Source organism: Drosophila hydei, unplaced genomic scaffold, assembly GCF_003285905.1.
Source record: "Drosophila hydei strain 15085-1641.00,03,60 unplaced genomic scaffold, DhydRS2 tig00000172-arrow-pilon, whole genome shotgun sequence".
Lineage (NCBI taxonomy): Eukaryota > Metazoa > Arthropoda > Insecta > Diptera > Drosophilidae > Drosophila > Drosophila hydei.
Genome location: NW_022045682.1, coordinates 1952331 through 1977746, shown reverse-complemented (window position 1 = coordinate 1977746; position 25416 = coordinate 1952331). Strand labels below are relative to the sequence as shown.

The window sequence follows — 25416 nt, the reverse complement described above, 5'->3', positions numbered from 1 at the left end:
TGCATAGCAAATAAAAAGCGTTAAAATGCGTGCGGCGGCGAGAGAGACAGAGACAGAGAGAGAGGGAGCGTGTAGGGAGAGAGGGGGTGAGGGCGGAAGGGCGGCACTTGGTTGCTGCTGTCTGAAAATCAAATTAAAAGAGACGACAGTTGGCGTGGCACCCTTTGCCCTCGGGCCAGTGACAAGTTGTGAAGTGGGACGTGCAGGGACGCAGGAGCTCGACTGGACAGGACTCGACGCGACTCGCTTCGCCTCGCCTGGACTCGACGGTGGACTGTGTGTGGACTGTGTAAGTTGTTGACAGGCACGCAGGCAATAAAATTCAATATTTCATTAAAACGCACGTTACGCATACGCAGCGTGTGCCCCATGCCTAGAAACGTAACGCAAACCGCAAAACTGCGTGTTGTTGCTTTTATCACACGCAGCGTCAGCCGTTGACCGGCGCTCAAATCCGATTTCGTGTTATTAGCGCCAGTGCCACGCCTCCCCAACTCCCTGTCACCTCTGCCCTATTTACTTGCCACGCCCACGCCCACGCACACACACACACATGCGAGGTCCTGCCTGGCAGCCAGAGTTGTCCTTCTCATCGAAATTGAGTCGTTTGTCGTTTGGCTGATAGGCGCTGGGCGCGGGCGGGCGGGCTTAGACGGCTGCGACGCTGACAGATTATTTGCCTTATTATTCATAAGGACTCGCTCGACCCGGGTCACCCAGCCAGTTGGCAGTTATTCATTACAGCAGCAGCGACTGAAAAAACCAAGTGGAAAGGTATGTCGAGTGCCTGAAAAGGTTTGCGACAGGGTTAAGTCAGTTAAATGTACTCGCTCATAACTCAATTAGTGCCCCGATTGCTGTAAGCGGAAGCCACAAATAAAACAAAATATATATATAAATATATAAATTTATATGTTGGCTATAAGTTTATCAAGTTGTTAAAATCTGGCGGAAAATTGAATTTGATTAATGCAATAAATGCGAAAGGCGAAGCTGAAAATTTAAATCCATCGTCGATTGGAATTGCAAATGGAACTAGTTTGAACAGTTCTCCCATGAACTGATCAAATTGATGAGCACTTTATGCGTATGGAAGCCAAATGTATTGTGAACCTGTTCAAATGAACCACAATTAGACTTATTATTATGTTAGTCTTACTTTGGTTAAATTATGAAATAATTATTGACGAAATAGTTTCTTAAGTGGCTCAAAATCACTTTGGAACTAGTTCAAAATTCTAAAAAAAAAATTTCAAAAGAAGCAGGGAGCCTGATCCTCAGCTGAACTGGTTAAAAATTCCTGTTAATAAAATAATGGGTTTCAAATTTAATTGGAACTAGTTCAAAATTAAAACTTTCTTAATATTATTTCTGGAACTAGTCCACATATTTATGAATTCATGTAAAATACATCTTAAAATTAAAATTTGAGCTAGCTCAAAATTGGTTAGGAAACTGAACTAGTTGAACTAGTTCCGAAGTATACTAGCAGAGATGTTTGAGCTGATTTTGCTCTAATAAGAATTAGTCACCTCTACTAGTGAACTGGTTCAAAGTCAGCTGAGGTTTAAATGAACTACTTTTTGAGCACTTCAAAACTGGTTCAAAATAATCAAGTTCAAGTCAGTGAACTGCTTGGGAATTGCCTATAAACCAATTCAGAACTAGTTCCAAAAACTTCTCAGTAGATTAACTTTAGAACTGGTTCAAATCTTTCAATAATTTCCCTTAATAATTTATTAATGAATGTTATTTGAGTAATCCCTATCGCTATCTCTATCTATCTACCTTTAACTGTTAATTCAAGGTACTTCGCTCATTTAATAATATTCGAAAAGCAATTCGCATCAATTTTTACGAGCAGTAAACAGCATTTAGCACCTCGGCTGAGCTTTGGCTCGTTATCCGTTATCCATTCGAGCTTTGCTCTTTTATGATTGTATTCCTTTGGTCCTTTTATGGAACTTTCGGTTATCTGAAATGGTTTTATTGTAGGGCACTTGAATAGTCACGAAACCGAGCTGAGTCGAGCGGCGCTGCTCATTTGGATTTATTAATTGCGCTCTGGCTCAGTGGCTCAATGGCTCTGTGGCTCGCTGTGCGTAGCGAGTAAATTAATTAGCAAATACTTGCCTTAATAATCATTTTAATGGAATTTGTAATTTAATGCGCCTAACGAGAGTTTTATGTGTGATTACAGTTACACTCGTCCCGCTCTCTCCCCTCAATTGGCTGAGGTCTTTGCAAAGTTTCCTATTGATTTTCTCGCTGTCTGCAAAGTCAGAGAAAGCCCGCAGCAGCAGCGGCAACAGAGCCAAAAAACCAGAACCAGAACCAGAACCAGAACCAGAACCAAAAGCAAACCACAATTTATTTAAGCGGCTTTAAATATTTCAACATGCCAACTTGGCAGGCCGAGCCGATGTCGAGCTCTGCCAGCCATCGATGGGTTGACTCGAGTATTTTGTTACCACTCCAACGTTGGCCCACTCTCTGCCTCCTGGAGCTCAGCTTGGTCAGCTGTGTTGGGTCAGTCAACTTGCGCCCGGGTGCACGGGACAGTCAATCACTTAATAAAACTTTTATGGCATGCCATTAATTGATGGCGTTAAATTCTCAGTGCAATAAAACAACACAAACAGCGAGCGAGGGCACTTGCCATATAATTGCAATAATTTTGCTTGATATTTGGTTTATTTTTACGATTTGATATGCTAAGGAGCCAGCACAAAGCAAAAAATAATAATAATAAACGTTGACCAGCCATTTTAAAGCTTTCAATTATTGAGCGCTGCGATAAGCCGAGCTGACTCCAGCACAAATTTCAAATCATCAATGAACACACACAGAGAGAGAGAGAGAGAGAGAGAGAGAGAGATAGGGAGAGTGAGTGAGGGAGACAGAGAGCGAGAGGCAGATTGAGCAAAGTTTTCACAGCTCAAGCAAGGAATATTTTCCACTAGCTTGCACAACCAAACACAATCTCTGTGTGTGTTTGCATCTTAGCAGCTGCAAAACTAAATGTACGTAAAATTTGCCTTAAATGAAATGCATAAATTTTTGGAAAAGAGCAACAAACGCAACGAATCGAAACGGAATCATATGTGATATGAGTTCTGGCAGCCGGATGAATGCAAGTGTTTAAAGGACTTGACATGCCAAATCACATATAGCATAAAGAGCAGCACACACACACGCACACACACACACTCTGTGTATGTGTTATCTTTTAATTAAACATAAATGTTTACTGCCTGCCAAGTGCCAGCAACAACAACAGCAGCACAACATCTTCTGCTAAAACATAAATCTATTCAATGGAAGCTGCTGAAAATTGAATATGAATTTTCAACTGGAAATTTATAAATATTTGAGAATATTTTCTATAAATTTATCAATTGAACATATAACATTTAAATCAATATTATTTAATACTCATTCATAAACAATATAAATGGACAGGCAGTGTGTGACCAGCCATTGCAGCTGTCACTTTGATGTTTTCTATTTGTTATTGAAACATTCAATTTATGTTTATTATTTTTTCATTTAATTTCTTTTGTAAAGAATTAATTAAATGATTTTTCTGCTTGCATATCAATTTTGTATATTCAATTAAAATTAAATAAAAATTGTTCAAGTTATTAGAAATCGGTTCGTATAACTTATTAAGTGCTCTAAAAGATATCTGGGGTATTCCGACAATAGAAGACGTTAAGGAATGCTTCAAAAGTTTATTAATAAATTTTAAATATTTTTTATTATATATTAAAATTTTTAAAAATAAAATAAATTTAATAAAAATTAAATAAAAGCTAAAAAAATGAGTAAAATTAGTAAAATAAATAAAAATGTTTGTAATATTTAAATAGATACTCTTATTTTTTTAAATTAAATTGATTTCAAATATGTTTTATTTCACACTATTTTAATTTTTAAAATATATACAAATATATATATAAAAAAAGATTTTATGCTCAAATTTAAAATTTAAATATTTATTAAGTATTATTTACACATTTTTTAAAATTAAATTTAATTTATTCATTTTTTATTTTTTAAGAATTTAATTTTAGAAATATTATCTGCCAGGTCTCTGCTTAAATTGAATTAGAAAAGCAAACAGTTAATTGAAATATTCGAGTTTGAAAATCAAGTCAATAAGTTTTGCCAACTTTGAAAATTTCCGTTCGCTTAGCTTAAAATATTTATATAAATAAATGTATGTTTCAATGCAGTTGGCAGTGGGAGGCACACGCCCAGTCGAAAGCAATACAAAATGCAATTATAGAAAATATAGTCCAGAATCTGCCGGTATAATATTATTTCTCATGCGAAATCTACTATCTCTCTTAGTGTTTTTAGCTAAAAATAACCAGACAGCAGCAGCAGCAGTTGCTTTAATGCAAAAGGCAGCTGCAATCTGCATGCCAAACATTGAGCACAATGCAGAGTCAAAGATATTTGTGAATGTTGCCAAGTTCTACAGAATATATACATATATATTTATATATGTATGTAGCTAGCTGTATTCATGCCTGCTGCAGAGCTCTTCGACTCGGCTGCCATGCACAGGTGACGCTGGTGCAAAAGTTCTTTTGCTGTTGCTGTTGCTGTTGCCTGGTTTTAAGCGTTGCCACACTAAAATCAAATAGCAGACGTCGCCGCATATGACATTCATAGCGAGCCAGCTTAGCTGGGCCCACACCACAGCAGCACAGCTACAGCTGCTGTCATGCGACATGGCTTGAAAAATATGAAAGTTGCTTCAAAATTTATAAGATTGCCGCAATGCCTGATCCTGACAACAGCAATGGCAGCAATGGCAGCAGCAGCCACTGACATCAGCTTTCGTTTCAGTTCAGTTTCAGTTTCAGTTTTAGTTTTCAGAATTTAGTTCAACTTTTAGCTTCAGTTGCACACGCAGAGCACGTCGTCCCATTTTTGGGGCAATAAAAACGTGGCTGGGCCAACAATAACGCACAAATAAAAGAGAAGAACAAAATATTAAGGAAACAAACATCAGACGCATATTTAATTGAAGCCGAACCTGCGCGAGGCAGCAAAGCGCAAAAGCCTAACAACACAATAAATAATAATAACAAAACGGAATGACTCTAGGAATACCCTGTAAAGTGAGTTTCTATATATTAAAAAAGAGAAAGTTCATAACGTAATATTTTAATATATGTGCCAGATATTCACAAATAAAGATACTTTGGTTTAAGGCAACCTCCAACTGCTTGACTTGAAATTTATTCCTTTATCTGCTACGAGGATTACCCTTTATATAGTGCATACAGTAATGCAAGCATAGCTTAATATTAGTAATAAATTAATGGTTTAATTTGTTTTTAATATATTCTTCTTGGAAGTCAGGTCGACTCTGCCTTCAACTGAGCCAATTAACACAACACTTTTGCCACTCAGAATTGAATACCTTCAAAACGTGCTGTTTGAAGCCTTCAAGAGCTTTTTCATTTTATTTTTAAGAAATCATAGCGTTGACACCTTATGCTTAGGCTGCAAGGCGAATGATCTTTGAATGCTCAAAATATCTCTTGCGTGAGCCCAGACTCGAGAGCTCGCATTGTCTTGGCGAATTATGATTCCTTTTCGAATAAACTATCAAAGTATAAAAAGTGTATAAAGTATATAAAGCATATAAAGTATATAAAGTATATAAAGTATATAAAGTATATAAAGTATATAAAGTATATAAAGTATATAAAGTATATAAAGTATATAAAGTATATAAAGTATATAAAGTATATAAAGTATATAAAGTATATAAAGTATATAAAGTATATAAAGTATATAAAGTATATAAAGTATATAAAGTATATAAAGCTTACAAAGTATATAAGGAATATAGAGTATATAAAGTGTACAAAGTAAATAAAGTATATAAAGCATATAAAGTATATAAAGTATATAAAGCTTACAAAGTATATAAGGAATACAGAGCATATAAAGTGTACAAAGTAAATAAAGTATATAAAGCATTTAAAGTATGTAAAGTATGTAATGTATATAAAGCATATAGAGTTTATAAAGTATATAAAGTTTATAAAGTATGAAGAGTTTATGAAGTTTTAAAGAATATAAAGTACTTAGCATACCGAAAAATAGAATGAAAAAAAGAAAAAGTTTCTGGAGAAAATATTTAGAAAATTTCACTTAATGCAGAAATAAATAAACAGAGATTATTCAAAATAAAAATATGTTTATAACAGTCTGATTCATAGACACATCAATGATAAGTACAATTTATTAAAACCATTTCATCTGTTCAAAAGGCTTCGCTTCTAATCAAACTCTTTCATCAGCCCAAATACCTGTGTATAAAACGCCCTATACCCACGCCCTACAGGGTATTAATGCATTGGGAGACAAGAACATTCAACGCAGACGCTTGAGCATACTTACAGCATGTTGGCTTATAACAAATCAAACATAAAGACACAAAAAACGAGCCAAATGTGCTGGGAAAACAAATCAAAATAAGTCTCAAAAAACGAATAAAACCACAAGAAATCACACACAGAGGGAGACAGCGAAAATGTCCTTTGGGTGCAAAATCGATTAAAGGCATTGAAAACGAGCAAAACGGAAGTCAATCAGCAGACAATAAGTGGAGGGGGCTGACAGGTGGGATGAGCCGCTGTCTCACCTGAAGCTGACATGGGAATTAGTATATATTTTTTTTTGGCAAGTGCTTGGCAATGCTTACACACACGCAGCCATTGATATGTATGTGTGTAATATGCTCTTCGGGCTGTCAGTGAGCCGGCTCTGGCTAATAAGCCGTCTAAAGCGCTTGGCATTGCCATCGTCAAGTTGCGCCCACTGTGTGCAACGCATTAATGCCAACGAATGTGTTTCGCATTAGCAAAAGAATTTCCACAGTGTTTCAGTGTTTGCTCTAGGGAGCAACCGTCCGCCCTCTCTTTCTCTCGCTCTGTGTGTGTGGGCGTGTCTACTGTAATTGCACGCCAATGTACGCACGTAACTGCATATTTACATATCACTCGTCGAGTCGCTGACAACCAACAGCAGCAGCAGCGGCAGCAGCAGCAGCAGCGGCAGCGGATCTCAGCTTGGGGAAAAAGTGAATTAAAATAAATTAAAGCATGCTTTCAGGCGCGCCATGTAAATAATGCAGCGCCATTTTTCTCACAGCGTCGCACGCGAACGCAGCACAACGCCAGACGCTGGCGCGGTGTGTGCGTGGGCGTGGGCGTGGCAGCGCCTCACACTGATTGATATGTTTGTCGGCATAGTCGTTGAGTCCTTTTGCCATCTTATCTGCTCCATTGCCAGAGTTGCCCCGTAGGTGTTGAATCATTTACAAGCAACGAGCGCACTGAGCCTTCCTCCTTCAGCTCCTGCAACTGCTCCACTCTCATCGTTTGTCATCAACGTCCTTATTGTCAGCTACGTTGATTGCGCCAAGTGGCACAGCGCAACAACAACAACAGCAAGGCGAACGGCAACAAGAAGCTGCCACTCTGATTATTATAGCTGCTTGTGGCATGCCACGCAGCACGCTGACCAGGACACTCGACTCGGCGCCTCCTGCTACCACTCCATGCCCAACCATATCAATTAGATGCATCTATCTGTCAGCCAGCTTCGCTTTAAGTCATTTTGATTAAACTGTTGTATATATATATATATATATATATATATATATATATATATCTGGAGTTTCGTGCATTTCTGGGAACTGTTGACAAAGCAGCAGCTCAATTACTAGCAAAAGCCAATTTCGTGTTCAACAAATTTCAATTTTCTGCCAAGTTTCGGATGACCAATTGAACTTTTTCTTACAACTTTAGTTCCAGCAAAAGTTTTTAATACAAATTGGAATATAAGTCTGTGGCGTGTGCTGAACTAGGGAATACCTTGAAGGTCATATCAAGTAGCTCCAGTCGAGTAGAGCATATTATCTTTATGGATCAAGCTATCAGCTGAATAGAAAAATTAAAGCTAAAGACTCTTTGAAGTGCAGAAATTTTCTTATAATCTGTAACAAAATCTGTGGAGCTCTTCTTCAGCTCTGGACCCCAAGCGACTCTCTGCGGCTCCCTAACTTCAAGAGAATACGCATTGCTCGCTGATGTGGGGCAATCGCTAAAGCTGAGACGTGTTTGGAGGCAAAAAACTAATTTTACTTTAAAAATATTTAAGAATAACATAATTTTTCTATCGCCCTCGGACATTACTGTAATGTACACTAAAATCAAAATGATTATCATCAAAAATAATAGATATCGCCCAGCCTTTTTGCTGTTTGTTAAAGACATTTTCCCTCAGAGCATTTTCTATAGAACTGTTTTATATCAGTGCAATTAATTTATATAAATCTAAAAATATATAAATATAAAATATATTTATTTATATATATATTTAAAATATATATATAAATAAAATAAGACTCAAATTGTCAGCTGTTTAGCGAAGTGTGCAATAAACACATATTAAAGTCATCAATCTGTCATCTCGTTATATAAACAGCTTATAAATTCCCACTTTACTCTCATTTGAAAGCGCTCTAATGACTTATGAATATTTTAATTTTTTTGAAATTAATTATGTAAATACATCTTAGCTGCATAAACTTGGCTTGGAATGGTTGTAATTGGCATAATTAATATCTCACTGTGAATATTTTGCATTCGTGTTTGTCGTCAAGTCAAAGCTGAATGCACTTTTAAAACTGCAATTCATGCAAAAGACATAGTTAATAAATTATTTAAAATAATTCTTTTCACATTTCTCTGCTGCTGCAGCAGCAAATCTTGTTGCGACTTGAGCTGCGCGTCCAAAACCAAGCAGCAGTCAGACGAAGTTTAAATGCTCTTCTAGTAGAGATTTCAATAGACATCATTTCAATAGAGTTAAACTAAATTAGTTTATAATTAAATTATAAATTATAATTTCATTCTCATATAAATTCAAATGACAGTTATATGACTTGGAGTATGATGCTGATACATAATAATAGATATGATTTGATTGATATATGTCATATAAATTAATTTAAATATATTCTTGTTTCTACAAACAATATTTCATTTTATATATATTCTTACATATATTTAGATCTATTTTTAATTATTTTCTCATATCATTTTATTTATTTCATATATGTATGTTTTTTGTAAATTTCATATTAGAATTTTATCTAGTAAAATTTTTGGAGCAAAATTTTGTTTAAATAAAAAAAAATTATAATTTTATTTGTATTAAAATAAATAAATAAAATATATAATTTTATGAATTAATTAGATTAAAATGAAATAAGTGTGAACTCCTTTAAATTAATTTGAAAATATATAGTGATTCAGTATTAACTTTTATGAAAAGCGTTGATATATAGACTGAATTCTGATCTTTTCACAATATCAAATGACAACTAAATGAATTTATTCTAAAAAAATATCTTTATATTCTCAAATATTTTTCGCACTAAAATTGATTTTCTAAAAACCAGAATTTTAGGAATTTATAGATTTAGAATTCAGTTGAATGCGAATTTAAAATATGAAAAGAAATCAAATTCTAGAGAGACATAGCAATGCAATTTAGGAATGTGCAGATATATATATAAATATATTTAGTTATATGTTATATAGTATATGTGTGGCGTAAAAACTGCTATTGAAGCTGCTGCTGTCGCTGTCAGCAGTGCAGCAAAACGTTAACCAGGTTTTTCCATGGTTACCTTTGTCCGGCTCAGCCTGTTAGACAAGCCATGGCAAATGGCTGTGACGCCCTGATGAGCCGCTGTACGCTTAGGAATGTCATATGTCATATCACACAAATATATACGTATATATATACATATATATATATAGCATATATGCATATGGCACTTGGCATTCTGAGCTCAGCTTTGTCAGTTGGTTCTGACTGCTTGTTAATTCGTACAAAATATTTCACATACGCCCCGTTGCGAGTGCGTTTGACAAAACTAGGTGAGTTGCTAGCTGCTGTTGTTCTGTTTTATTAACCCAATAACTAAGAGGCCCGTGGCTATGAACTGCAACTGCAACTGCAACGGCTGCTGCTGCTTTAAGTCAAAATGCCAGCAATGCGGGTTGCTTCTACTGCTCTTTGTGTGCCCCACTTGCCAGTGACAACGGCCGACGACTGTCAGCTGCAGCAGCGCCTGAACCCAACCACACTCAGGCACTTATCTAACACCTTTGACTTCATTGCAGCAGCTGCAGCTGGCGCTTATCTGTCATGGTTACGAGTCGGGATTTTAATTAGCGCCCAGCACAGCGCACACAGCTCACTCGTGTCCAGGCAGACGCTTAGCCCGCCCACGCAGCCACGCCCCTGCCATAAGCCCCCTTCTGTTTGCATGGCATTTGCCTGCTCGTTCGTTTGTTAAAACTGCTTTTCTGCTTTCTGTTTTTTTTGCATTTTTTGGTTGTCCTGGCTGCGACGTTGACACGCGCTTGTCGCTCATTATCCTTTATGAATTTTTCATAACTGCAACAGCAGCAGCAGCAGTGGCAGCAGCAGCAGCAATTGAAATTTTGACCTTTTTTCTGTTAACTATAATTTCTTAAGCACGTGACTCGCAAGCTAAACGTAGAGTTGACTGCAAAATTAGATTTGTCTGAGGCGTCCCAAAAAAAAGCTCCATTGAAGCGTGAATTTTCCTCTGCGGCAGGCTTAACCTGAGCTTAACCTTTGCGTTTCTTAAGATGCCTGCAGCTACCTGGCTGCTGCTTCTTCTACTTTTGGGTTACAGTTTAGTTATTCCACTCAAGCCAGTTCAACTCTTCCACTTGCAGCACTTTTTATAAACGTTTCCCATGTTTGCAGCTTTTATTTTTTTTGTTGCTCAGCAGCTGTTGCGCTTTTGTTAAATGTTAAATTATTGTCGACTTTTGTTTAAGGAACTATAGAGTATTTTTGGCTGGGTATATAGACAGAAGAGGAGTAGCCAACAAGCTGAAATTCTGAATTAGAAAAAGTCGATTTAAAATAAATGGTTTTTGTGTTCTCTCTCTCTCTCTCTCTCTCGCTCTCTCTCTCTCGGTCTCTCTCTCCCTCTCTATCAACCATGCTTTGTTGTTCTTGTTTCTGTGCATGCTCAAATTCGGCTTAAGGTTTCCATGGTTTTGGCTAACAGAAAAATTTGAGAAAATGAATTTTGAAATGGACTTAAAGGCTTTAATCTTAGCTGCAGACAAATTTGCATTAATTATCAATGCATTATAGTTAGAAAACGTAGAAACTGAAAAGGAATTTGTGTTGCTTGAATCTTTTAAAAATTAAGTAGATCACTCATATGCGCATCTCCACATTAAACATATAAAAAAAAATGTGTTTAAAATTTTTATTTTTTAATTTAAGTTATGGAATTTTCCTATTAAAATTGTCTAATCTCAAAATTAAACGTATATATTTTTTTTACTATTACAAATGAAATAAATTTAATCAACAGAGCTGTGAATGTGACTATGTCTTGAGCTTATTTCATTTTTTTAGTTTCTGTTATATTACTTTCAATAATGTTATGTATTTATATTAATTTTTTTTAAAAATAATAATTAATAATATAATAAATAAATAAATATATAAAAATATATAACTGTGTGTATGACAGAATTTTATTGAGTGTTGTCCTCTTATTTTGCAGTTCAGCTCTGAATAGCTTAAGAAACCTATTTCAATTGGCTTGAAATTGTTTTTTTTTTTTAAATACTAAAATATTTTCTGAATAAAATCATTTATTTAAATTGTTAGCTCATATTCCTCGAAGATTAATTTAAATTGAGCTGAGTTGTGCTCCAACAATTTATAGTCCTCACAGCTATTTGAGCTAAAGAACTATATTTCTCTGTACTTCATTCTTTACTTTGTATTCATTTTATATAATTTATACGTATTTTTGATATTGACTTCTCCACTTTATAAGCCACCTCAACAAGTCAAGACTTTGCCAGTTGTTAAGAGCATTTGCCAGTCTCATTTCGCTGCATCTGAACTCTTCCATCTGTTCCTTAGCTCATTTTCATGTTGCGCAGTTTTTCATTTGCAGCTCGTGTTTTTCCTGACATTTTTTTTTTTGCCAACTGTCTGTGTGCATAATTTCTGGGTACAAATGGCGTCGCTTAGTTCTCTGGGCCCGCTTTCAATTAGTGACTTGAGCGGGAGGCATGCAACACAGTCGTGTTGCTTGCAACAGTTTGCTCGCTCGCCTCAGGCAGTTGCACTTGTCTTTTCGTTGTAAGAATAGACAACAACGATGAGAATAACAATTGCGAGTGTCTCTAAATCGGGAGTGCTCGACTAGAAGATACCCGGCCAGACTTGTTCTATGAATGCCAAGCTTCATAGACCCAGATTGAGGGTAGTTCGTCATTGAATAACTGTAGTAGAAATCTTCAGAGCAGCTTGCCTATGCCTAACATCAAAGCTCTACTAGTTCAACTTCAATTTCAACAATTTAAAAGATGTAAAAATTTTAAATTTGATATTCGATAAAGTCATCATAAAATATTATATGTTATATATTTTCAGACAGTCATAATCCTCCTTGTCCGTCTACCTATCATACCCCATTTAAGCACTCTCAATGAGTAGGAGGAAGAAAAATGCTTGGTAAATCTGCGGCGGCTGCTGCTGCTGCTGCTGTGGCAAAAACTTCTTGGACTGCGCTTTTGTTGCGACTCGGTGAGCCATGTCCTCGACATGCCTGCGGGGCCGCCAAGTCCACAGCATGAGAGACTTGGTTTCTCTACCCTTTGTTGTTCTTGTTGTTGTTATTGCTGTTGTTGTTGCTCGAGTGGCACTTGCATACGGCATTCGAGTTGCTCTTGTTGTTGGCTGTTCGCTAAGCGTCAGTTGCATTGTCAGCTTTGCACCTTTCGGCTGTGGTTGCGACTGCATCTCCCACTGCCACTCCCACTCCAACTCCAACTCTATCTGCATCTCCATCTCAGTATCTGCGGCTGCAATTTCTTAGAAATTCATTTCGGCGCTGCATTGTCGCGCAAAAGTTTAATTACAAAAGACAAGATGCACTGGTTACCCCTTCGCAGTCGCATCCTTTTGCACTTTCACCTGCCACCTTTGCCTCTCTCCCTCTCTCGCTCGCTCTTTTAATTTCGACGACGCCGTCGCTTCACAAGTTTTGCTCATCATAAAATCGTGTGGCCGCGTTGCCTTTGACAGTCTTCGTCTTCGCCTTATTTTTTTAATCAGTTGCATGAGTCTTGCGCCTCGCTGCGCTTTCCAACACTTTACACTTTACCAACACACTTCGGGCCATCCTCTCTTGTCAGGTGTTTATGCAGCTCTTCTCTTAGCTTAGCTTTCAATATTTGAGGTTTAATTGTTTGTGACTTCAGCAGACTTAAGTAAAGAGCCGCCAGTTCCCGGTCGAGTTATTTAACTTGAGTCTATCTTGGCAATGACTAGATAATATTATTATACAAATCAGTTCAGATTGCATGAATTAAGGTGGGGCTCATGAAGCTGGTTTCTTACTTACTAAAACTAAACATTTTAAGCTTAATCTTTGTGATCAAATATGAATTTTTATTAAATTTATATAAGTCATATCTTTTTGAGTAAAGATAGGCTGATATAGAATTTTTACTTTCGCAGAAACTACCCCACAGTGGTCACATCTTAGAAATAAAGTTCCAATAACAATGTGATTTAAAGATTTAGTCTTATGATTTTAAGCCACTGTGCAGTAATATTTTTTATATATTTTTAACTTTAACTTTAGCAAGCCAATTTTAGTATTTATATATTTTTTTATATATTTTTAACTTTTACTCAAGCAAGACTCACACTGAAATATTATAATTTTTTTAAATATCTTTAATATTGATTTGTGATTTAGAACCACTGTGCATACCATAAAATACGCAGTATAGGTATTGTCTCATAAGTCCGCCATCTTTATACTGAGGTAAAATAATTTTTATATTTTCTATTCATATTGATTTGTGATTTTAAACCACTGTGCAGCTATTTTACTATACAACACACATTAGCTTAATGTGCTGCGCATTTATTATACGACTTAGACTAAAAAAGTCTTAATTTTTATAAATTTTCTATATGCCAATTTGTAATTTTAAACCACTGTGCACTAATTTTAGCTACCAGCATACACAAATTAAAACTGTAAATTAGCTATTTTTCTAACATTAATGCAGAATGCTTGTAATAATATTTCATTATTGATTTTGCACCACTGTGCATTGAGAATAAATTTCACGTAAAATGCTATCAATTTGCATTCAATTTCGGTATAAAATCCATTTCATTACAAAATGCTGTTGTCTGCATTATTAATCTCTCAGTCTCAAGTGGAGCTGAATGGATAACCATTCAGGCTGAGGGCATTTCAAAGGCCAAACAACACTAAATATTCGTGCAGTGTGCAACACTTGAGCAACACGAGTATTTAGATCACATTACAAAATAAACATAAACATAGATCATTTAATATTCAGTACTTGTCTATTAATTATTTAAAATGCAAATATTTGCACGAGCCGCAAAGCAAAACAAATCAGAGTCCAATCGGAGCGGCTGGGAGGTGGTAGCTGGGAGTCGGCCTGGCAGGAGCTACAATTGGAATTGATGAGCTTAAGTATATGTCAACATAAATTGCAATCACACAATATTCCATTTGGCCCGTTCATTCATTACGCTGTGCATTGTCGCCATTTGCGTTGTTTGTGAGTGTTTTTAATAAATTTTAAATAAACAGACAGCAGCTTGGAGAGTCGCTGCGCGAATTGTAGATAAATATTTGCATTAGATGGCAATACTTATGGGGCCCAGCAGAGCCAGCAGAGCCCGCTCGACTCATCATGCTGCTTGTTTGTAGGCAGTCAGGCAAACTGACTTTGTTTGTTTTATAAATTATTGACACTTTATTGACAGCCAACAACGACAACAACAACCACAGTCGACGCACACAATGGGCCCGTAAAACAATGGCGCATTACGTTCATTATGTGCTCCATGCACAGTGGAACAAAGGCATTAATATACATTACAAATGTATGCGCTCGCCCTTGTTGTTGTGCGTCTTGCTTGCAAGCAAGCATCCATTCATTTGCCTTCTGTAAACTACTTAAAATTTCGCCAACATAAATCCAAATAAATGACAAAAATACTTTCATATAAAAAGCGAGTAGAGGCAAAAATAAATTTATTAAATATTGAAAAATAAAGAAGCGCACAGAATTGTGCATAAAATATTAAAAGGTAGCTAATAAATAAAACATGTGGCAAAAAGGATAATAACGATGGCGCGAATTAAGTCCATTTGACACCTTTGTTTGCAGCCTGTGGCAGTAAATTGAATTTGTCTGCCCTACAATGGATTTTGGGGTATATTACGTATCACAGGCTGCATGTGACGAAGGCATTTGTGAAAGTTTCTCTATTTTCTAGCTTATCTCTTAAGAGTTTTCATAGCCTGGAAAAATGTAGTTAAAAAAATGTAACTGGATTATTGAACTTATCTAATTTTAGAGAAATAAAATATTTTTTATTATTATTTATTTTTTTATCAATTGAATTATATTTTTAATTTATTTTCATTTTTTAAATTTTTTTTATTAAAAAATAGTTGTCTGTATATTTCTACAATTTAAAAATATTTTATACTAGCTTAATACAAAGAGCATTCAAGTGTTCGTTTATTCTCTTTCATTCCCCATTTAGTTTTGTATTTCAGTGCCATAAATAACTTAATAATTTGTTTAAAGTGTTCTGTTATAAGAGAGCTTAATTGCACATCTAATTAATAAATATATCATAAATTGAATGAAAACAATTAAAGTGTTAACGACATCAAGAGCTGCTACCAGAGAGAGAAGCAAAATAATAGAAAATAATTGAATTTTTCCAAATACTTTTAAAGTAGCTTAAAGACTACTTTTGAGATTTCAAACGAAACTAAATTAAATATATTATTATTTTTTATATATATATCCTTAACATTTTAAAATAAATAAAAATAAAATGGAAGCTCAGTGGTCTTCACAATTTTTGGCTTGTTTTTGAAATAACCCAAAAAATATATAATTTATTTTTTACGTATATTAATTTGCCCAATATCTCTTTTTACTGTAAATTTTTAAAGAATTATCAATAATTAAATTATTATTTTTGAATCTAAAAGTAAAATATAAAAATGTAAAAATATTTTATATTTAAGGATTGTTCTAAAAATTTAAATATATTAAAAAAAAAACAAATATTCCCAAATATATATATTTCCAAAACTCTTCACATATGATTATCCTTGTCTGCCATTTAAATCCTTTTACATTTCTTTAAAAATGTGCCCATGCAAAGTATGAAAATAATATTAACAAAAAAAAACAAAAATAAAACCACATCATAAGCTGCCCTTTTTGCTGCCCGATGCGAAACGTTATAGCGATAGCTATTTAAATGGATACACACAACAAAGTGGGTTCGTCGGGAATATCCTTAATGTTGGCATGGCAATAGCGCATTTACGGCGGCGTCATAAGCCGCATTCAGGAAATTCGCTTCATTTGCTGTTCGTGTTTGATGCACCAAACACTATGCCGACATAAATATGCATATATATATATATTTATATATATGTGAGTGGACATATATTTATTTTTTGTTTATGCCATTTAATTTTTATTTGCTTACAAACGTACTACATCTGCGCCACGCCCCCGCCCAGCTTTACTGCTGGATTTTTGTTTGCATTTGAGTGCAGCGCGTGCAACGAGGATTGATTTATATCAATATCCGTCAACCATTTCATTATGTAATATTCCGCTAGGCGATCGGAAGCATAAATAAACAATGCAAAAAGCGAGTTAAATCTGTTTGCATTAATTAAATGTACACCCACTGATAAAAACACACACACACACACACACACACGCGCACAGTTGCTATGCTGCAAAGCTGTGCTTCAATGGAAAGGCAATGCATTTGCGGTAATCGCTTTGGCTTGTTGATCACGAAAATTTATTAAAAAAAAGTGAATGTAACATATACATAACGGACTCAAATACAAACGCTAATATAGTTTAGAGTATGCTCGACTCGCATATATCCGGTAAATGTATGAGATATGCTGCTTTTAAAGTGCATAATGTGGAACGAAGTTTTATATGAAGGTATACCATACATAGGTATATCGAAAGTACAATAAAATATTTTCTAGTTTATTTAATGTTATAAAATATTTAAAAAGACACTCTAATGCTCTCTTATATGTGCATATAAAGTATATAGATAAATATTTATATAACTATAACAAAAAAAATGCGTGTTACTTTATTTAATAAATCTATATATCTACATATATATATATAAATATATATATATATATATATATATATATATATCTTCATTCTATGTATGTATTGCCTATAAATATAGCTTATATTTATATAAATATATATTTATTTATATATATCCACATAAATATCTGTATATCAAAAACATTTATTTAAAATATTAGTAAATTGAATTCTTCCACCTGATCACATGCTTTTTTATAAAATTTATACATGTTTTATTATTATAATTATTACATGGCATACCTCTAAAAAAAATATAATTTGAAGTATAAAAAATATATTAAAATTCTATGAGATAAACTTGAAATGAAATGCAACATTTAAAGACTCTAGCTCAAAAGACATCAGAAATATATATTAATAAATAAAGTTCGATTATATTGAAATGCAAATAGTTATCGATAACTTAAAACAGACTTGAGCTGCGCATGCTATAGAGAGAAACAAATAAAGTAAAGATCGATAGACAAACAGAAACACAGACAAAGAAGCAGACAGCTGGACTCAGCTGGTTGTGCTGATCAAGAATATTTATATTTAATATTGTCTGCCACGCCTGCTTCTGCCTGTTTCATACACGTTGCTCAAAGCCAGTTTAGCCTGACTTGCCCTTTTCAATGGCAAAAAGTAGGCATGTTTTGCCTATAGCCTATATAAGTATTCAGCTTCATTCTTAAACTCTAATATGGAGTATATATTTAGTCTGGAGTTGTATAACTAAAGTTTAATTAATTATAGAGTAGTTCAAGCAATCTTTACGCTTCAAAATTATTATTACAGGGTATTGCGAGAAATAATCAATATGAAAAAAGTCATTAAATTGTCATTAATTGAGTGCAGCCTATTTATAAAGCTCGTTTCAGCGTGCAGGCTAAAAGCAGCGGGCATAATCTGTATTCCTATACAACTAGCACATAATTCATACACACACACACATACACACACACACACACACACACACACACACACACACATAATGACAGGCACGTCAATAATGCGTAAATAAAACACAATTTGTCTCAATAAATTTTCAATTAGCGTTTAAAAAATTTGTGCTATCCGAAAAGGCGCAGCAGCAGGGGCTGACGTGTGGCGGGCACATGGGGCAGTGGGCGTGGTACAGCAGTACGTCAAACTGCGTGACAAGAAACAAATCAAAATTGAAATGTAAATGAGGCACAAATAGGAAGAGCGCAAAATGTGCCAAAAACTGGACTAGAAAACGGCAGTGGAACGGAGCATACTAGAGGCGCGGTTGTGGGCGTGGCAGCAGGTATAAATAAACATAAAATGACAGACAATAAGCTTGCAACGAGTATACTTAAATTGTTTTACAATTTAAATAAGAAATTAAGCCAAGTGAAACCCAAGTTTGTCAAGTGGCGGCGGCCTGATGTAGGTCACAGATTGATTTGACTAGCTAAATCTATGATAATTTTTCATATATAATGCAATTGATTTTAATGAAAAATATAGGACAGTTGTAAGAGAGCCGAGTGTCTAGAAACCTCATTGTTAGTATGGAGCAGATTTTGTATTGACTTTGACCAGGTTTTGCTGTAGCCTGAACCCATTGAAAATGGGAATTTTTTTGTGAACCACAGGCAGAGGCAGGCGTGGCAGATACCATTATATACTAAATATGTTTGATCAGGGTATATGCTAGTCGGACACTCTCTATTGTAGATTTATTTCTTGTTAAACACTTTGATAAACTATTAAAATCCTTAGAGCGCTGTGTTGATATATATTCTGAGATATGTTTAAAACACTTATCACTCTTCATAAAAAAGCAACAATCTGTAATAGCCAGCACATGCTTAGCTCTATGAGCAGCAATAGCAATCACATTAATAGCCATAAAAACTCTTCTTCCAATTCTGGCATCAACAAAACGCTTCAAGTGTAGCCGAAGCCAAAGGCAAATCGTCAATCGAGTCAATCGACTGTGCCCAAACTACAAAGCCAACAAAAAAATCGCAGTTTATGACAGTTGAATGTAAAGCGAAAAGCCCCCAGCGCTGGCTCCAGATGCCACACTCGCCCACTCTCTCTTTCTCTCTCTCTTTCCCTTTGTCTCATCTGTTCCCTTATACAATTTAAGCACTTTTGTCCGCATGCAATTGTCACGCGGTGCCCCCATACAGCCCAGGCTGGAGCGGATTGTCCATTGAGTAGGCGGCTTCATTTGACAGATCAACAGGATATAATGAACATTATGTAATGGCGATGGCTCGGCAGAAGCGTGCGCTAAATGAGTGGATGAAAAGCGGGCAAGGGCCCCAGTCAGGCGGGGACCCCCTTGAGCAATTGTGCCTTTGCCATTCAGTCAGGCAGTCATTCAGTTAGGCAAACAATAAGCAGCGGTTGCGACCTACCCACAGGAACTGCGCTGCAATCAACATAATCGCTGTGCAGGAAGGCAGACGCCGACTCACACTCTCAGCCAGTCAGCCAGCCAGCCAGCAGGACGGCCGGCTGAGAAGCCAAAGAGCCAACAGCGGGCATGACAATTTCAAATGAATGTTAAATACCAAAAGCAAATGCTGAAAATTGTGACTGGCAACAGAAACAAACGAGCGGCGACACACAAAAGCAACAACAACAAAAGCGGAAACAAAACAACATCAACAACAACAACAACAACAACAACGCACAGACACTCGCTTATTTTGCCTGCAGCTGAAAGTCCTGCCACATGCTGTGAAGCCAGAACATAATACATGCAGCACACAACAGAGCGACGCAAGCAGCAAAAAGTTGCATAAAAGAGCAAATGGCGACGCGTACAAAGGGGACAACAGGCAAATGGCGACGAGGCTTGCAACATCATATTGTTTGCCACATATATTGCAATTGCAGCAAACGGCTTCTTGCTCAGCCCTCACTATAATTGCCTCACGTTGCACTAGCAGCACGAGAAGTTATTCCCGAAAACAAAAAGAAAACGATGCTAGGAAAAGGGAAAGTAAAAGCTGAGCCAGTGGCTGCAACCAGCTATAGAATACTCGCTCGTTATACAATCTGACACGCCCTGCTTACCAGCTTTAGCCTTCTTTATAGGCCTATCTGTAGAGCAGCTCATGGCGATTCATCTGCAAGAGTTGATGATGCGAACTGTCTGAAAGTGGGTGATATGACGAATGTGTTTTTTAGAGCTACACATGTTTAAATTTTAATAAAATTATAAAATATATTTTTATTAAAAATGAAATGAGCTTGATTAAATGGCAAATTATATGACATTTATGTTTAAATAAGATTTTGGTCATCTGGCACTCAAGACATAATCTGACATATCAATTTGCACAGTCATCACAATCATGACCATCATTGTCTCCAGTGTTATTAAGTCAAAGTAATGAAGCTCTAAAATAAACAAACTCAAACTCTAAAATAAACAAAATATATTTATCAATAAAATGTATCTTCAGAGGAATTCAGCTTGGTGGTTCAAGGTGCTCTAGTTGAGCTTCACAAACAAGTCTCAAGACGCTGGCACTCACTCAACTCCAAGTCTCCGCCAATATACTCTGCTCGCACTCGCTGAGCGGGCATAAAAATTGAGAAAATGAAAACAGAAAATGTTCACATCGAAAAGCTAATTAAGCTAAAAGTCAACGCGCTTGCCGTGTTGCATCAGCTTCGTAGCTGGACAACGGCTATGAACGCCACGCCTTCGCCAGCCCCCTGTAACGATCGGACCATCGTTGCATTCAAAAGCCGGAAACTGCTTGGCAAAAAGTTTGCGACGCGCCAACGAACGACATTCATTTAAAATTAATTAAAAGAAAATTCGCTCAACTGTGAAACACAAAGACAAAAGAACAAGAAACAAAAACCAAAAAAAAGAAAGAAATATATATAAATTAAGAAGGGTTGGGCAGCGAACGGGGTGAGATAGGGTAGAGAGCATGTTTCGCTGGCCCAGCTTCCATTGGTTTCATAAAGCGAGTCCTAAATGCTCTCTGAATCAGATCTTTATTGATAGAGAAGTGGCCACTTATGAATGACTTAAGCTGAAATTGGCTTGTACTAAAAATAATAGCTTTATTAATTGTAATATAATTGTAATAATACATAAGAAATATATATAATATATAATATATAATAAATAACCATTATAAAGTATATGAAAATAACAAAATTATTTATTATGTTATTATTATTTATTGTTATATTATATTATTATTGAAAAAATTATGAAATTTCAAAAAAAAATTCGAATATACAAAAATATCAAAAATAAATTTATAAAAATGTATAAGTAATTTATTAATAATAAAAATATTTTAACTATATTTAATAGTATTAATATTATATTTAATTTTATTTAATTCTTGGAAACATTTTTTTTGGAAACATTCTTCCTACAAAAAAAATTATTCTTTGAATCTGGCACAATGATTGCATCTCCAATCTTTATTTGTTTGTGCACTGATTTCGATATATTATTTTTTTAATACAAATAAAAATAATGTAAATAAAAATGACCATTTTTTTGGCTTAAGTTTAACAAACCTAACAAAATATAGTATTTTGTTATACTCATTTATTAATAATATTTTATTACAATATTATATTAATTAATAATAATAATTAGTTTATTGCGAAATATTTTTCAAAAGTTAAATTAAATACGTTGATGAACTTTAATAACTAAAAATATTTATCTAGATTTTTTATGATCTGAAATATTAGTTAAGCTAAGCTCCAAAATGCCAATTTATGTTTCCTACAAATATCTACTTAATATCTTCAACTGCCATCCACTGTTTAGCCTCTAATCCCAGCTACACCCAAAGCAGTTCCACGCACAATAAATCTCCATTGAAACTCCTCTTCTCTGCTCTTCCTGCTACATTCAAAGCACATTCCAAGTGACTCCCATCAGCCACTGACTCCACTTTATGCTTTTCTGGTAAGAGCATTGAAAAGCGCATCGCTGGCATCGAGGAGTGAAATATCTGAATCGTAGGTGAAGTGGTTTGTGGGTGGGTGCGGCCACTTGATGCGGTCATAAAAATGTTGTACAATTAATGTTTATTAACTGGCCGTTGGCCAATTGCTTACGTTGCATGCAGCGTCATGTGTCTCCCCACTCGGTTCACCGGATGCTGCTTGGAGTGGTCTTCTGCCTCGTTGTCGTTTGTCGAAAATGCGAGAGGACATTACATTTAAATTTCCATTTGCAATGTCTCGACGGAAGTCTAGACGCTGACTCAGACAGCAAAGGGGGCGTGGCGCTGGCGGATGACTTAACTCCCTCGGCCGTCACTTCTTGCGTGCCTGCTTACGCTGATGTTGATGCCATTCAATTTGCAATTTGTGCAGCGGCTCAGCAGCTCATAAATCTTATCGCAATTTTTCCTTGCCTCGTTTGCACATTGTTTTCCTTGAATTTCCGGCATTTTGTCAACATTTATGCATAAAATATGTAGCCTTACAGCAGCAGGGACAGACGCACATCCTGCAGCAATAACAGCAACAGCAGCAACAACGTTGCCCTCGAGTATTTGGCTTGTTTAATTTTTGTGACTCGGGCCACATTAATAATTATTATTGTTGAGGCTCAGTTGCGATTTAAGCACGCCCCTCGGCGCTCCACTGCATATTTGTTTACTTTCAATTTACTTTCAATTTGCCCTTTGCCATGCTCAGCCTCATGTGAGGCATCTTGTTGAACGGCCTGCGGCGCAAACACTTTAATTGCGTTTAAGGTGACGATGAACTAACACAACACCAATCGAAAATTTGAGTGTGCATGTATATGTATATTATATATATATATATATATATATATATATATATACATATAAATATATTTATATATTCTTGATCTAGCCATATCAGTCTGTCAGTCCGGCTACCTGTTCGTTTCGTTAACTGTAAAAGCTTGAAACTTTAAATTTTGAAATATTTACTTGTGTTGGCCATACGCAGTACAAGCTTATATCTTTTATCGATAACTCATTGCATTTGCTTATTATCGATAAAAATCGATCATTTGGCTTCGTTTTTAAGCGTAACCTGAATGCCATAAATGTTAAAGACTTCATATATATATGTATATACATAATACATATATTTTTTATATTTGGGATTTTGGATATTTTTTTCAAATACTAGAGATTTGTGCTAAAACAAATACAAATATATATTTACCATATTTATGCCCTAAAAATTGCATTATGATAGTCTATCTGTAATAAAAGTTATTCAACAATAAAGTTCCCATAGTGAAGCTCATCTTCGCAGCCCAAGCGCTGCCAGTGCATTAACTGCGCAGTAAGCAGAGCGCGTGCTTGGCTGCGTATGTGTGTGTGTGTGTGTGTGTGTGTGTGCATGTGTGGGTATCTGAAAGTCGAGCCGTCTCGACGAGAGCACACTTGCTTCTGCGTCTGTCTAGAAACTGCAAGCTGGGTATATAAGCTCGTATGTAGCCTTGTCTTAGCTAGTGTTAATATCGTGAGGGCGTGGCAAATGGGCCATTACTGGAGGAGTTAGAGACTTGTGTTGTGTAATTGAGCGGGCAAGCCGAAAAGTCGAACTAAGATTCCTTAAACTCATATTTATATATATATATATATATATATATACCTCTAGGGAGTCAATTGTAAAAACCTATATCAAAGATTTTTCACAGTTTCGAAGCCAAACTTGGAGCAGTAACTTACTGTTAAGCCTGTCCAGTCTTAGTCTTAGAGTCAGAACAACGGGAGCTAGCGCTTATATGGTGCACCTATGGGTTCATGGCGAATCAGCAAATCTTTTGTTAACTTAATTTGTCTTGTAAGCATGCGCGCCTCATAGACTTTAGCTTGAGAATTCTTTCAAGTTTTGTAGACAAATTTTCAGCTAATAAAAATCTCAAATTTTACTTGAGACAACATCAGACAACAACAACAGCAACAACAACAACATAATTATTAGCTTTAACATCATTATTGCCTGCATCATCAGCGTTTTTTGCATTCTTCCTTGGAAAATTGTAAAAGATCCTTTGCAAATATTTGTTTTTTTTCGCGTTGACCGAAACCTCGTTTGTGGCAGCATCTGCCTAGGCAACTGAGCGTAATTAAATTAGGCGCACACAAACACCTGCACACACCTGCTGACATACATACATACATACATTCAGTGTTTGAGCTGCAGCGCACTGAGCAGCTCTAGCTGCAGCAGCTCCATAGCTGTAAAGCAAGCTTTAGAGAATGTTTAAGCTATGTCTGAAGGAAGCTGCTGTTTGCTGTTATTCGTCTAGATTTTATATCTCTTGTTTCTTATATATATATACAATGTGTCTACTTTTATCTGCATTTGCTTATCTTTCAGTCTTTATCGCATGCCTCGCACAGCGATGTGAAAACTTCCGCTGAGCCCAGCCCATTTCACAAGCCATAGCCCAGTTTTCTTGTGATTTTATTTAAAATAAAAAATATCGAATGTCTGCTTTGGCAGGGAGTGCACGACGAGCAAGCACCCAGCCTACAAATGAAAGAAGATATTAAAGAGATGTGTTAAAATTTCATGGCAAAACTTTTACCTCAGTTTTGGGATCTAGTTTAATTGCTCGTACTTTGTCTGCTCAACTGAAACTACCTGGTGTCGTGTGCCTGCAGGACCTATAGAAAGTCAAAGCAGTTGGGCCTGGGTACTATGTAGAAATTTCACTTAAAGATTTCTGACTGCTGTAGTCTTTGACTTCTGTTTATAGCAGCAAAGCTGAAGCTGAACCTAAGCTATTTCAAATTCATATCAAACTGATTAAGCCAGGCCCAAAGGCAAGCTCACATTTGTTGTTATATGTTATGTAGTCAGTCTCCTCCCTTATATAGTTCCAACAGCAAACAGAATACCCCGTGCTTCAGCACTTTAATGTGTATAAAAATTGTTGTTTGCGCAGCTAAAGGATGCAGAAAACAGAGAGAATTTTGAGTAGCAACGACGTGAAGTCTCAGTTGGTTCTGTTTAACTGTCAGATGAGCCAAAGCAAGCAGCGACTAGGAGTGGGAGAGGCAGCGGCCACCGCGCCCGCATGCCAAACTCTAAACCTATC

The 25416-nt window shown here is 35.8% G+C and overlaps 1 protein-coding gene across 3 annotated transcripts in view; it reads left to right on the top strand.

Moving 5' to 3' along the window:
- LOC111602152 (hemicentin-1) overlaps window positions 1–25416 on the top strand; it is a 138790-nt gene that overhangs the window by 2583 nt on the left and 110791 nt on the right. The window lies entirely within an intron of this gene.